Source organism: Podarcis cretensis, assembly GCF_951804945.1.
Source record: "Podarcis cretensis genome assembly, chromosome: 2".
NCBI lineage: Eukaryota > Metazoa > Chordata > Lepidosauria > Squamata > Lacertidae > Podarcis > Podarcis cretensis.
The window spans coordinates 24970807-24983021 of record NC_137171.1 but is presented as its reverse complement, the minus strand read 5'-3'; the positions used below and the strand labels follow the sequence as shown (position 1 = coordinate 24983021).

Here is a 12215-nt window from a genome sequence, read left to right as displayed (position 1 = left end):
TAAGTTCTTAACCCGAGGTACCACTCTATTATTATTATTATTATTATTATTATTATTATTATTATTATTAATTATTATTATTTAGTAGCAGGCAGTAGGGGGGGACCTCCCTCCCTCTCCTTGCATCACAGCCCTGATCCAAACTGAATTCCCCACACAGCTATATTTAGCCAAAATACCCCTAGAGACTGTGACTCTTGAAAGAACAAAGGCTCCCTCTGTATTATAATATGCATGCAAGTGTGTGTGTTTTCCAGATTCACTGTTATGTCCTAAATAAAAGAGTTGTATAACTGTGCAAAAATCTCCCTTGCCTGTTTTGCATGCACTTGAGCAACTTCAACATTTTTAGCTGTGAGAGCTCACTGGGTGACCATTGCCTTTCAGCCTAACTTCACAGAGCCCTTGTGGGGATTAAATGAGGAGAGGGGAGAACCACGTACATGCCACCTAGAGCTCCTTGCCAGGGGGATGGGGATTTCTTAGTGCTCTTCTAAGCCCTGTGGGGGTTCTGGATAGTATTACTGTGTCATCTGCGTAAAGCAGAGCCGTGATGTGCTGGTTTGCTAGCTTCGGAGGGTGGAAGTCAAGGTTATGGAGAGTGGTTACCAGGTTATTTAAATAAAAATTAAATAATAAAAGGGCCAAAAGGCATCCTTGCCTAACACCCTTAAATGTTTTGATGGGGTCTGTTTGATGGGGCCTAGCCTGCTGCACCTGACTATTAGGGCCGTATTTGAATGTACTACCTGAATTAAATATTCTATTGATGGTAGTGGCCCAAAGCTTGTCCCAGAGTCTGGTTCTAGGAACTGAGTCAAAGGCTGCTTTTAGATCAACAAAGGCTGCATATAGTGAGGCCTGCTGTCCTGAGTTATAATGGGGGTGGGGATGTGAGATATATGCAACTGATTGCAGTGCTATTTTCTAGGAAAAGAAGTGCCAGAATTCAACATGAACACCTCCCTTGTTCTTATAATGGCAGTGGTGCCCACCTGAGAGATGCCGGAACTGAGTTCCAGTGAGTCCAGCTGGAAAAAAAGCCCTGAGTGATCGTACGTAGCACACTCTGAGAGCCTTATTGGCTAAATAACAGGGCAAAAATTTTTTTAAAAAAATTTGACTTAAATAAATAAATGAAAGTAACTCCTTTCTGACTTTAGTGTTCCACACTGTGGTGGGATTCACCTTAACAAACCCTTTCAGTGTAATTAGTCCTTGCATTTATTCCAGATCCTGCATTTGGTTCCGCAATCTACATCTGAAACTGCAGCATCTGCCAGCACATATGGGTTCCACTCTGGAAGAGAGTGGAGAGTTTTAATGTCAGGTGGCAGAGGATCCAACCCCCTACGGCAGGTTGGCAGGAACGGATAAGGCAAGGAAAAGTTCTTACCAACTGCTTTTTATTCAACATTCACAGAAAGAGGCTTGGGAAGCTTCTTGGAATAATGGATTGCCCCAAGTGAGTCTCCACCCCTTTCCTCTCTCATGCGTCACAGCTACGTATGCTGAAAAGTGACCTCTGCCTTTAATAATAAATAATAATATTTTTTTATTTATACCCAGCTGTAATGGTTACGGGTGGGTTACTCGTGTGTAAACTGCCTCCACTTCAGTTAGATCGTTTGCTCAACCATGTTTAGGGCTAGAGCTCGCCCTCCGTGACCTGTTAGTCACTTGCAGAATCCGTCAATGGGCGTTTCTTGAATCTCTTCCAGCATAAAAGCTGTTTGACCCCAAGTCTCCTCCTATGTTCTCTGCGCGGAACGCGTCTGCGCAAGTAAGGGGAAGGCAGGGGCGTGCCAGCACTCTCTCCGCTAGTTTCGCTTGAAGGGTCTTGGAGCCCTGACACCGCCTCCTCCATCTCCCTGTCCTCTCTATTGGTGTCACGCTGAAATCCTTCCCCTCTGCTGGTTCCCTCCCCGGCATCGCTCTGGTGCCCTGCCTCCGTTTCTCCCTTTGATGTCAGTTCCCTGACACCCGCCCTTCCCAGTTCAGAAAACTGGGCTCAGGGCGGCTAACAACAAATTTAAAACACTTAATTGATGCAACAAAACAGCATAAAATACAGTATAAAACATTAATAACAATAAATCCAGAATTCTAAAATCAATTTAGGCGGGAAATCCATCCAATAAACATTAGATGATCACCAGGGCTAGCTGGCTAAATTAGTGCTATTTGGACCAGCGAGGAGACCAGGGGAGAATTAGCTGTGGGATCCCAGAGCGGGTAATCTTCATAAAAAGGAGAGGGGGAGGGAAGGAAGGAAGGGGAATAAAAGATCAGGCTAAGTTCAAACTGAAAGCCAGGCGGAATAGCTCTGTCTTACAGGCCCTGCAGCAGGAAGTTAAATTCTGCAGGGCTCTGGTCTCATGGGACAGAGCATTCCACCAGGTTGGAGCCATCACTGAGAAGGCCCTGTCCCTGGTGGAGGATAATCTGACTTCCTTAGGGTCCGGGACCTCTAAACTATGATTATTCATGGACCTTAAGGTCCTCTGAGGGGTATACCAGGAGAGGTGGTCCCGTAAATACGAGCTCTTTGTTTTCCTGCTTTCAATGCTCGTCAGGTTCTGGGAGAACGGGCGGTGGGGTCTGGAATGCTTTCTAAAGACACTATGTCTGTCAGCTGTCATTCCCCCCCCCCCCCCGGTGCTTCTTCTTCCTCCCCTCCCATTATTTCCCAGCTTTCCCCCTCATCTACCTCTGAGCTGTGATCTCCCTCAAACCCCTGTTGTAATTCTGAACAGTCTTCTTCTTTTCTGGAAGGGTCGGGCTGGGGAGGCGGTTTCCACCATTCCTCCTCTGCAGTGTCTCTGACATTTACTAAGCAAAAGGAAAAGAAAAAACGTATCCTCTTATCTCCTCTATTATTGTTACTGACCACTTGCCCAGGGGGAAAGGCTGTAACTCACTGGTAGAGAACATGCTTTGAATCCAGAGATCCCAGCTTCAACCTCTGGCATCTCTAGGTAGGACTGGGAGAGAATCTTGAAACCCTGGAGACCGACTGCCAGCCAGCAAATACAGTACTGCGCGAAATGGACCAATAGTACAAAGCAGCTTTCTATTTTACAATGTGTGACGGACACAGTTTTGGCTTTATGTACTATCTCTGGCATGTATACCCTGCATAAGTTTAGAGTCGCCTGTAAATACTCTGTATACCTGAAGGAGCATCTCCACCCCCATCATTCAGCCCTGACACTGAGGTCCAGTGCCGAGGGCCTTCTGGAGGTTCCCTCGCTGCGAGAAGTGAGGTTACAGGGAATCAGGCAGAGGGCCTTCTCAGTGGTGGCACCTGCCCAGCAGATGTCAAGGCAATAAACAACTATTTTACTTTTAAAAGACAACTGAAGGCGGCCCTATTTAAAGACATTTTTAATGTCTGACCCTGTATTGTTTTTAATATTCGGTTGGAAGCCTCCCAGAGTGGCTGGGGAAACCCAGCCAGCCAGACGGGCAGGGTGTGTGTGTGTGTGTGTGTGTGTGTGTGTGTATAATTACTCTTCTTGATGGTAAAATTGCACCATTCTTTGGTGTGTGTGTTTTTTAAAACTGTTGATGGGCCCATATTTATAATTTTTCTTTGACCATTTTAAATTTATTTTATCTCTGCTTGGATCTTTCATATTAGCATGTTAGCTTGTGCACTTCATCCCAGTTAGCAACAGAGCCGAATACCATGGCAGCGTCAGTCTCAAGGCACATTCAGTAAAGTCCTAGAGCTCAGACTGGGCCAAGCTGCTTTTGCCAAGCTTGAGGCTTTCTCACTAAGCAGCAGACTAATATTTATTGTGCATGCAATATGCAACAGTAATAGATAATTTGAGGAAACCGTGGAAAGGAAGTCAATCACTAATGGAATGTATATTGGAAAATGTTGGTCTAATTTTAATAATAATAATAATAATAATAATAATAATAATAATAATAATTGTGCATTCTGAGCAGCAGCAAGCCATAAATCGAGCCAAGAATCCCTGCCAACAGTAATATTGGAGAAACCGGGGGGGGGGGGGACACAAGTTATTTCCAAAATGCTAGTCAAAAGAGGAAACTGAAAATCTCTTGAAACTGGCAAGTTCCATTAAACCATGACATGAGTTCTATTATAACTCAAAACATTTCAACTAAACATTTACTCAACTATTGGATGAAGAAAGCATGCAAGAAATCGGTTTTCTGTCAATAAAGATGGTAATTTAACATTAATATGTTGAAGTTCTTTTGCTGAATACTGTTAGGAGCTCTGTTGTCTATTTGTAAGCTAAATGGAGACAGTATTACTACTTAGCTCCCTAGTTGAGAGCAGAATATAAATGAAAATCACTGAATCTAACTCTAGAAATCTCAGAAGAGGAAGTTAAGGAGTGATATTAAAAACAACAAACACTGGGATTAGATGGATTTATTTTTAAAAAATTAAATTGTAAAGATGCAACTAAGGAAAGTTGAAGATATCCCCCAGATGCAGAGAAAAACTGGAATAGTAGCTATTCCTAAGCCTAGAACAGGATGCATGTACAGTGGTACCTCGGGTTACAGATGCTTCAGGTTACAGACTCCGCTAACCCAGAAATAGTACCTCGGGTTAAGAACTTTGCTTCAGGATGAGAACAGAAATCGTGCAGCGGTGGCGCAGTGGCAGCGGGAGGCCCCATTAGCTAAAGTGGTGCTTCAGGTTAAGAACAGTTTCAGGTTAAGAACAGACATCCAGAACGAATTAAGTACTTAACCCGAGGTACCACTATATCTGGAATCTTACAAGCCAATTGTTCTACTAAACAAAGATGCTAATTTATTCAAACATCCTTGCCAAAAGCATGAAGTGCTACATTAAGGACCGAAAAGGTTTGTTCACATTGGCAGAGGGCTCAGTACGTACCATATATCCACAGAACTTGCCTCTGAACAATGGCTTCCCTGGAGGAAAACTGCCATGGCATTTATCTGAGGCACTTTGTCTATACAGTGGTACCTCGGGTTACATACGCTTCATATTACATATGCTTCAGGTTACACACCCCACTAACCCAGAAATAGTGCTTCAGGTTAAGAACTTTGCTTCAGGATAAGAACAGAAATCAGGCTCCGGCGGCGCGGCGGCAGCAGGAGGCCCCATTAGCTAAAGTGGTGCTTCAGGTTAAGAACAGTTTCAGGTTAAGAAAGGACCTCCGGAATGAATTAAGTACTTAACCCGAGGTACCACTGTACTGTACTTCAAACTGTGTATAATCTGTTCCTTACATCCTTACTGCTCACAGGAAACTCTCTGCAAGTAATTTAGCAACTCCTGTCTATCTCACTTTTAATGCCAACAGACAACTCCTTTTTCAAGATTCGGAAAAGTATGGTTCAAAGAGTGGGGAACTCCATTCTCACGAACAACTAACTCAAAAATAAGGGGTTGTGAAACCTACTTGGTCCCACCTGTTTCAAGCAAGACATTTGTGCCTCTGACAAATTTTCAGCACTGGGTAATGAATAGGTCGCATATACTTAACCTGAGGTACCACTGTATCTGGAATCTTACAAGCCAATTGTTCTACTAAACAAAGATGCTAATTTATTCAAACATCCTTGCCAAAAGCATGAAGTGCTACATTAAGGACCGAAAAGGTTTGTTCACATTGGCAGAGGGCTCAGTACGTACCATATATCCACAGAACTTGCCTCTGAACAATGGCTTCCCTGGAGGAAAACTGCCATGGCATTTATCTGAGGCACTTTGTCTATACAGTGGTACCTCGGGTTACATACGCTTCAGGTTACATATGCTTCAGGTTACACACCCCACTAACCCAGAAATAGTGCTTCAGGTTAAGAACTTTGCTTCAGGATAAGAACAGAAATCAGGCTCCGGCGGCGCGGCGGCAGCAGGAGGCCCCATTAGCTAAAGTGGTGCTTCAGGTTAAGAACAGTTTCAGGTTAAGAAAGGACCTCCGGAATGAATTAAGTACTTAACCCGAGGTACCACTGTACTGTACTTCAAACTGTGTATAATCTGTTCCTTACATCCTTACTGCTCACAGGAAACTCTCTGCAAGTAATTTAGCAACTCCTGTCTATCTCACTTTTAATGCCAACAGACAACTCCTTTTTCAAGATTCGGAAAAGTATGGTTCAAAGAGTGGGGAACTCCATTCTCACGAACAACTAACTCAAAAATAAGGGGTTGTGAAACCTACTTGGTCCCACCTGTTTCAAGCAAGACATTTGTGCCTCTGACAAATTTTCAGCACTGGGTAATGAATAAGTCGCATATAGCTGTAAAAATTTTTCACATTATATAACACGCTGCTTGGTATTTCAGGCAGACGGCACAGAAAAGGTTGAAATCTGCATGGCAAGAGGATCTGTAGGAACCCTTTGTCTGCAGGGGGGAAAGCTGATCCAGCATCTGGAGACAACAGCAGCCTTTCAACATGGGTTAGAGAATGCTCATTGATATCTGTCCAAAAGCTGACATTTGTCCTCACTGCAACTGCACAGCGTTTATAAAATCCTACATCCCAGTGTTGGAGGGCTTACGGGAAAACAAATACAATACTGAGGCCAGTGTTGAGAACAAATATTTAGTGCTGCTACTTGAACCTTAATGCTCTCTTCAGAGACCCTGTTCTGAGGGTCCGCACCAAAAGAAATGAGGTGGAGGACCACCTTTTTTGTGGTGGCACCCCAGTTATAGAACAGCCTTCCCAGAGAAGTTTACTGGGCACTATTTTATGGTTGTTTAAGGTCCATAAATAGCAACACCCTAGAGGTCCCGGGCCCTAAGGAAGTTAGATAAGCCTCAACCAGAGCCAGGGCTTTTTCAACTCTGGCTCCGGCCTGGTGGAACGCTCTGCCTCAGGAGACTAGGACCCTGCAGGATCTGATTTCTTTCCGCAGGGCCTGTAAGACAGAGTTGTTCCGCCTGGCCTTTGGCTTGGAGTCAATTTGATTCCCTCCCCCTCTTTCTTTTTTTCTTTCTCCTCCTGTGATCAGGCTGCATTTTAATTTTAATGTCGTATTTTAATCTTGTTTTTAAGTTGCATTCATTCAACTTGTTTTTATTATTGGTTGTTAGCCGCCCTGAGCCCGGCCTTGGCTGGGGAGGGCGGGGTATAAATAAACTTTATTATTATTATTATTATTATTATTATTATTATTATGTCTCCCACCCTGCCCAAATCTGTTTTCCAGGAGGGGCTATAGCAGGGTTTCCCCAACCTGGGTCTCCAGCTGTTTTTGGATTCCCATCATCCCTGACCACCGGTCTTGCTAGTTAGGGATGATAGGAGTTGTAGTCCAACAACAGCTGGAATTGGGAAACCCTGGGCTATATGAATAGACAGAGACCAAATCCAAATAAGGCAAAAGCGTCCATGAGGGTGATCTTTACAGTGGTACCTCAGGTTACATACACTTCAGGTTACATACGCTTCAGGTTACAGACTCCGCTAACCCAAAAATAGTACCTCGGGTTAAGAACTTTGCTTCAGGATGAGAACAGAAATTGTGCTTCGGCGGCACAGCAGCAGCAGGAGGCCCCATTAGCTACAGTGGTGCTTCAGGTTAAGAACAGTTTCAGGTTAAGAACGGACCTCCGGAATGAATTAAGTATTTAACCCGAGGTACCACTGTATTTCACTGCTGCAGCAGGATCCCTTGCCCGACAAGTAAGGAGGGGGGCAAGAAATGCCCATGGCGTAGAACAAAGAACCCTTATGCATCTTCTCAAATGAAGAACTTTAGGCTAATTGGTGACATTTTGTTGTGGCCTGCATGCACTGCTCAAGGCCACTTATCAGCAGCTACATTCCTACCCTATCAGGCTACTTTTGAAGTAGACTTTGCTCCACAGTGGGGGCTCCTCTTGCTTATCTTCAACTTCCCTCCTCATCTGTCTCACAACTATCAGGTTGCATAAACATTAGGCATTCAATTGTCCGCCCTTGGCCTTGCTCAAATGCAAGCATTGTACAGACAGCTGCGTTGTTCCAAATTAGTTCTTCACAGGTGCCGGGTTAATATCTTTTTATTCACATGAGCCTCTTAACTAAAACTTACGCCAGGTATCCCCAAACTCGGCCCACCAGATGTTTTGGGACTACAATTCCCATCATCCCCGACCACTGGTCCTCTTAGCTAGGGATGATGGGAGTTGTAGTCCCAAAACATCTGGAGGGCTGAGTTTTGGGGTGCCTGACTTATGCATTTCAATCTGGGCCTCTCAGTTTTAAATTGGGGTTTGTTTGCTTTAAAATAATAATAACATAGTTCAATATTAATGGCACCTTCAATATAAAAATTTAAAAATAATGCTTGTTGCTGCTGGACATGCTGGAGTTCTTCAGTCACTGGGACATTGGTTAGAAATATGCAAACTAAAAGGGGAAATTACATGATATATTACTCTAATGGGGCACAGTAGCCTGGTTGGCTCAGCAATGCCATGGTGGGCTGGAAAAGGACCAGGTAGGAACGAAGTGGTTCTGAACTCTTCTCTGTGAGCCTGCACATTTGCTTAGCTCCATAAACCATAGTTTCGCTTACTCATGATTCGCAACCCAGACCAGGATCTGCCTGGCTTGTTATTTGCAGCTGACATGGATGTCACAGTTTTATAAAATATTACGGAATTTACTTGCAAGGGACAATGGTTCAAAAGTTCCTGATAACCAGAATAATAATTCCCCATATTTAATGAACTGGTATTTCATACTTTGGAATGTTGCTTGCATGGCAAGACACTCTTTGGTTAAAAATGGTAGAAAGGTTTGTTGTTTTTATTTTTTTGCAGTTTGCAATTACACATATGGTGACAGCATCAATTTGATTTCTTGTAACTACTACAGCCATGTCATAATAAACATAACAAATCTACACAATTTCTACTCAAGATGCCATTGTTTATATAAATATCAGGTGGCAAACTCTTGTTGTTGTTGTTTTAAATTGCAACAGAATTTGGTAAGAATTCTGAGGATGACTACATGTGGCTCACTAGCTCTTCCTAGACTGTGGGGCTAATAAGCATCTTCTACGTTGAAGAATTATTATGTTCAGCTGCTCAGTTTTCCTCCTGCCAAAGTGTCCTGAAATAGCAACAAATTAGACCCATCTTTGAAGCTTCAGGTTTCTGCCTGGAATGAAATTAAAAGGGAACAAAGATTCAGACCTAAAGCATCTGTAATCTTGCTGGGAGTCTCTCTCCACTCCTGTTAGACCTAGGTTGTTTATAAAGCCTCAGATGCCATCCTGCCCACAGTTCCTTGGGAGTAACCATCACACAACCCAGTGGGACTTACTTCTAAGCAGGGGGAAGGTCCTGGATTTACAGAAGCCATCCCAGTTTGATCCCGGAATGTCCCACTTTTCCTTAGGACGTCCCTATTTTGACTGGAGAAATGTTGGAGGGTATGGAGTTATCTGAGCTCTGAGCTATCTTAAGGCAGCCTTTCAGCTTCCAGCAGAATATTAAAATACAATGATTCATCCAATATTAAAAGCTTCCCTAAACAGGGCTGCCTTCAGATGTCTTCTCAAAGCCCGATAGTTGTTTATTTCTTTGACATCTGATGGGAGGGCAGATGTGGTACTATGACCAGTGGCATAGTGTGGGGGGTGCAGGGGGGCTGGCCGCACCGGGCGCAACATCTGGGGGTTAGGGGGCGCAAATCCACGGGTTAGGGGGCGCAAATCCATGTGTTAGGGGGCGCAAATTACTTGCCTTGCCCCAGGTGCTGACAACCCACGCTACGCCACTGACTATGACTTCCTTTCATCTAGACACTATACTTCTGTTAGGGCTGCCATATTTCTAAGAGCCAAAAACATTTGCCGACTTCCACTTTTAACTATGGAGCACGATGACAGCTCTCATTTCAAAGATCCATGAAGAAGAAGAAAAGGACTTGTCCTGGAAAAAGAGGACATACAGTGGTACCTCAGGTTAAGAACTTAATTCGTTCCGGAGGTCCGTTCTTAACCTGAAACTGTTCTTAACCTGAGGTACCACTTTAGCTAATGGAACCTCCAGCTGCCACCACTGTGCAATTTCTGTTCTCACCCTGAAGCAACGTTCTTAACCCGAAGTACTATTTCTGGGTTAGCAGAGTCAGTAACCTGAAGAGTCCGTAAACTGAAGCGTCTGTAACCTGAGGTACCACTGTATATGGCCACCGTGTTGATGCACCCTAGCCAGTGGTGTAGTGTGGGGGGTGCAGGGGGGGCCGGCCGCACCGGGCGCAACATCGGGGGGGGGGGGGCGCGCTCACTGCCTCCGGAGTCACCGAAGAGCCTCGGGCGCAGACTGTACCAGAGCCCCATGTCTCGCGGAACCAACGAGCTGTGCGCGCGTCCGGGCTGAAGGCGTCCGGCAGGCAGTGGCTCTCAGCGCTCGCCGCGGTCCCTGCGCGTCAGGGCCGCGGAGGGCGCGCCAGGCAGCCCCTCCTCACAGCCCCGCCGCTGCTGCAGCTGCTGGGCCATGTTGCATTTTCCTCGCCTCTCTGCCCTCCTCCTCCGGGCAAGTGGCGTCGTTTGGGTGGCAGCGCCAGCGGCAACTCGCCTCAGATCACCTGACACGGACCTGCCGCCGCTGCCGTGGCTAGTAAAGGTAAAGGTAAAGGTACCCCTGCCCGTACGGGACAGTCTTGACAGACTGTGGGGTAGTGCGCCCATCTCACTTAAGAGGCCAGGGGCCAGCGCTGTCCGGAGACACTTCCGGGTCACGTGGCCAGCGTGACATCGCTGCTCTGGCCAGAGCCAGAGCCGCACACGGAAACGCCGTTTACCTTCCCGCTGGTAAGCGGTCCCTATTTATCTACTTGCACCCGGAGGTGCTTTCGAACTGCTAGGTTGGCAGGCGCTGGGACCGAGCAGCGGGAGCGCACCCCGCCGCAGGGATTCGAACCGCCGATCGGCAAGCCCTAGGCGCTGAGGCTTTAACCCAGAGCGCCACCTGCGTCCCCGCCATGGCTACCTTACCGTAAATACCCCAGCCCAGGCAGCAGCAAGAAGAAGCTGGCAGCGGCGGCAGGTTAGGGGTTAGGGGCGCAAATTACTGTACTTGCCTTGCCCCGGGTGCTGACAACCCACGCTATGCCGCTGAGCCTAGCATAGCATTAGCTCTGTTTTGCTGCTGCATCATCACACTGTTGATTCATGTTAAGCTGGTGGCCCTGGTGTTGCGCGTGCTCTTCCTACGGGTGGCCTGGCTTCTCCACCCGATCCATCTCCCCGCTGCCCTAGGGGTCGCCACCGGGATTGGGTAGGCAGGCTCCTCAGTGTATAATCCGGGGTGTGTGTGTGTGTGTGTGTGTGTGAAGAAGAGGCCACCGAATGCATTGCCTGGCAACGCGGCAGGGATCTGCCGCATTCCGTCCCGAGGACTCGGCGGGAGAATGTTTCTTGTCTGTCGTTACGTCTAAAGCGGCGCCTTTTATTTCCATTTCTTCCCTTCCCTCGGAGCGGCAAGGAGGAGGAGGAGAGGAATTTGCTGGGCTTGGAAACTTGCTCCTACCAGCAGACGACGCTCCTTCCTCTCTGCTTTCCGTCCAAGCCGGCGGAAGGCAGCTCGCCTCCCTCACGCACGGCAGAGCCAGGTAAGCTGCCGGCTGCTGCCCTGGGAACGAGGCTGAGGGGGCAAAGGCGCGCAACGGCAGCTGCGTGCCATGCGCGCCGGCCGCCGCCTCCTTCTCCGCCTCCTCCTCACAGCCCCCTTGACGAAGCGGGCCTGAGGTGGAGGAAGCGGGGCCGCCGCCGCCGCCGCCGCCGCCGCCACTGCGTCTCGCCAGCTTGGCTGTTTTGGGGAGCGGCGGCTGCTTCTAGGCGAGGCTGCGGCTTCTCTCAGGTACAGGCTCGGCGGCGGCGGGGAGGAAGGCGCCGTGTGGGGCTGCGCGCTGGCGGGAACGGAGCGAGAAAAGACGCGGGGAAAGGGGAGGCCAAAACGAGGGGGGAAGAAGAGAGCGTGGGGAGATATTCAGGGGAAGGAAAGGAGGCGGCGGGTTGGTTTGTTTATTTGTCCCCCCCTTTTTTTTAGAGGGCGAGCAGCACCCCCAGGCCCAGGCCCAGGCCCCTCTTCTCCCCCCTTCCTTTGCTGGAGAAGCCGCTCGGGGGCTGCAACCCGACGGCCTCCTCCTCGGGAGAGTTGCCAAGGCCACGGGGCTGCCTTGGGCATGTCGGCGCACGCGGCTCCTCTCCCAGCCCAGACAGGCTTGGCT

General features: G+C 47.5%; 1 protein-coding gene across 4 annotated transcripts in view; it reads left to right on the top strand.

Annotated features, from left to right (window-relative positions):
* Nucleotides 1-11318: 11318 nt before the first annotated feature.
* The window catches only part of ABCA5 (ATP binding cassette subfamily A member 5), a 53437-nt gene continuing 52540 nt past the window's right edge, over nt 11319-12215 (top strand). For 2 of the 4 annotated variants that reach the window (XM_079965338.1, XM_079965336.1), the window contains exon 1: nt 11319-11597. The gene's annotated coding sequence lies outside the window, so the exon portion shown is untranslated. Of the gene's footprint in view, nt 11598-11673; nt 11846-12215 lie in introns of those variants that run through there. The other 2 variants (XM_079965339.1, XM_079965337.1) reach the window with 2 other exon arrangements.